A 3,197-nucleotide genomic window follows, 5' to 3' on the forward strand; every position below is an offset into this window, starting at 1 on the left:
ACAAATAGAAAGTGGGGACAGAAATTGACTCCATAGTACCACAGACAGTGTTTTCAGATAGGCATAGAAATGGACCCTTCTGGTCTTAAAGCTTGAAACTTACGTTTGTTTTATCAGAGTTCTTTCCTCAGGAAAGGATCCTCAGGCCTCTCAAAAAGCATCATAGACCTGAAACTTAACAGATCACAGCATCCCAGACAGTGAGATGCCCAGACCCCTCATTCATCATGAGTGCTTCCTCATCCCTCCCTAGTTCCTCTGTTCCCACACACAGATACCTTCTTCCCTGTGATATAAACCCCTAACTTTTGTTGATCAGGGAGATGGTTTTGAGACTGATCTCCCATCTCCTCATCTGCAGCAACAGATTAAAGCCTTCTTCCGCAGCAATACTCAATGTGTTAATGATTGGCTTTCAGTGTGCTGAGCACCAAGGCCTAGACTGAACTCCAGGGGTTTCGGTAAAACATATGCACACTTTTAACAACCACAATTGATGGGTCATAGTATATTGAGAAATTGGAATGGCATCAACTTGGCCAATTCTGGGAAAACACACTGTGCTTAAATGTCAGCACCCTGTCTCCTGAACCCCACAGTATATGGTTGATTTTGAGTCACAGCTGATGAATATGGCCTGCTTTGAGTGTTTTATAGAAATGTAAAATGTGGCTGATTGCTTTTTATTTTAAATCTAACATATCTCCATTTCTGGTGAAAAAATCTTGTTAAAACCAACCAACCAAACAAACATAGAAGTGTATGAAGAAGAAAATAAAGGATTCTCTGCTGCCCGATCTCATTTGATTGCTGTCATCCATTATATACTAAATGGATGAAAAGGGGAAGTCCCCAGGAAGTCCTGAGTCCTGTTTCGACAATCATCTGGCTTCCTTGGGCAAATGGAAAAGAGCGAAAACAGAAAGAAAATAACAGAAATTTTGCAGAAATGTCATCTCTGGGCTTGTCACAGTATCTCTCACCTATAATCCTGGCACTTTGGGAGGCTGAGGTGGGAAAATCACTTGAGGCCAGGAGTTCAAGACCAGCCTTGCCAACATGGTGAAACCTCATCTCTACTAAAAATATGAAAATTAGCCTGGTGTGGGGGTTCACGCTTGTAATCCCAGCTACTGGGGATTACAATCACTTGAACCCAGGAGAAGGAGGTTGCAGTGAGGGGAGATCACCCACTGCCACTGCACTGCACCCCAGCCTTAGCAACAGGAGACTATCTTAATTAAAAAAAAAAAAAAAAAAAATAGAAAGAAAGAAAAAGAAAGGGAAGGGAATGGAAGGGAAGGGAATTTCACCTCGACACAGGAAACTCTATGACCCAGGCTTCAAGGGCTCTGGTCCTAAACCCAGAGTGGATTTTGCCTCACTTTCTGAGGTGCAAATGAAATAATAAAAGTCGATCAAAAGAGACATCAGAGAGAAAGAAAGAGTAATGGTTCCTTCCTGCAGGTCCACCTTTCCCAAGTGTTACTTGTGGGATCAATAGAAATGCCTTGACATGGGTGAATGGGAACTATTGCTGCTTATTAGTAATTCAGACACCTCCAGGAAAGCCTCAGTGCAAGGTTCCATGGTGTAATGGTGAGCATTCTGGACTCTGAATCCAGCGATCTGAGTTCGAGTCTCGGTGGAAACTTTCTGTTTAATTAGGATGCAATGCCATCTTTTACTCCCTGAATGGCATGAGTATTCCACTGAAGTTCAGAAGCTCAGGGCTGCAAGCCTGCGTGTCTCTTCTGCTTCAGTGTCTGAGTCTCCTGATGTCCCCCATGTCCCCATTTCTTCTGTCTCCCACTTCAGTGTTTGAGATCCCAGAAGCCAGGCTTTCACAGTGGTCTGGACTACAAGGAAATTGCCGAATTATCCAGTCGGGGTCACAGAGCCTGGAGGGTCCCCTGGCCCTGTGCAATCGGAGTTCCGGACCCCCCCAGGGACCCAGGGACCCAGGAAGTCCCCACCTCCTCTCAAGTTGACCCTGGGCCTCAGGATGAGAGGTCTCCTCCTCTAAAAAGGCTGCTGCCCCCTCAACCCTAGACTCCGAGACTCCTTTCACCTGGGAAATCTCGTAATGGCACACATTGTCTTTTGGTAAGTAAATGGGGGCTGAGAAATTTTGGTGGGATTAGCTCAGTCATTGGTGATTGTATCTCAGTTTAGGGTCAATGGTTCCAGACCTAACTTGGGAGTGTGACTGCTTTATTCAGATAAGCCATCCTATTCCAAATGTTAATTTACTCCATTTTTCATATTCAGATTTTCATGCTGAATTTCGTCTCTATTGCGGGCCCTAAAAGCCCTGTTTCACTAAGCTTTGGAACCTGGCTCTAGGAAATCTTGTTTCATCCCAAGATCTCTTCAGCTGGAAAGAGAAATCCACAGCGTGGGTGGCCTCTTACAGCACGGGGGCTAGGACACCATCCTGATCCTCCCCCACAGGAGCCGAGCTCCGAAGAAGAGAAGCCTGAGCAGCTGTGAGGGGTGAGTCTCTGATGGTGGGGCTCCCCCTCATCCCACCAGGACCCTGCCTTAGGATGCGACCAGAGCTACAAATGTTTTCTCCTCTTCTTTAGAGCACTTGGGATGAAGCTCCTGCTGGGTCTTGGGAGCAGGTAGCATGTCACTCAATGCGCTCAGGACCATTGCTCTGATTTTCATGTTTTGGGACTGAAAGCGTTTACGAAGGACTGAAAAACACCCTAGTCTTTGAGGGCTCAGTTTAAAGGACGTGGGGTGGGGGCAGCTGGAATGCCTTGTTGGCTCCTTGGAGTGGACTGGCAGGTAGGGAAACACACAAACTCCGTTTCCTCTAGCAGGCTGGACCGCAGGGTCTGGGATGGGAAACTGAACAGTCAAAGAGTAGCAATATTCATGGAGAGGTTGGCTGCATGCATTGAAAATTGCTATCCCCAGAAATAAGCATAGGAAGTGCCCAGGTCACTGCTGTTCACCACCAACAGTGCAGCATATGTGACTTTGATTAAGTGTATAGTGCATAAAAATTCATTCCTGTTTACAAATAATTGATCACAACCAGTTGTAGATTTCTTTGTTCCTTCTCTCCTTCCACTGCGTCACTTGACTAGCCTTAAATAAAAAAAAAATTATTTGTTTGTACATATGATATTGCTCCAGTTGATCCTTTCCCACCCGTGCCCCGCCCCTCAAAGTAGCTGGGACCA

The 3,197-nt window shown here is 45.8% G+C and overlaps 1 non-coding gene across 1 annotated transcript; it reads left to right on the plus strand.

Annotated features, from left to right (window-relative positions):
* Window positions 1-1,582: 1,582 nt before the first annotated feature.
* On the plus strand, window positions 1,583-1,654 carry TRNAQ-CUG. Its single transcript has one exon. It is a non-coding gene; the product is annotated as a tRNA-Gln (tRNA).
* The last annotated feature ends 1,543 nt before the right edge of the window (window positions 1,655-3,197 follow it).

Source organism: Cebus imitator, unplaced genomic scaffold (assembly GCF_001604975.1).
Source record: "Cebus imitator isolate Cc_AM_T3 unplaced genomic scaffold, Cebus_imitator-1.0 Scaffold898, whole genome shotgun sequence".
In the NCBI taxonomy this organism is placed as follows: Eukaryota; Metazoa; Chordata; class Mammalia; order Primates; family Cebidae; genus Cebus; species Cebus imitator.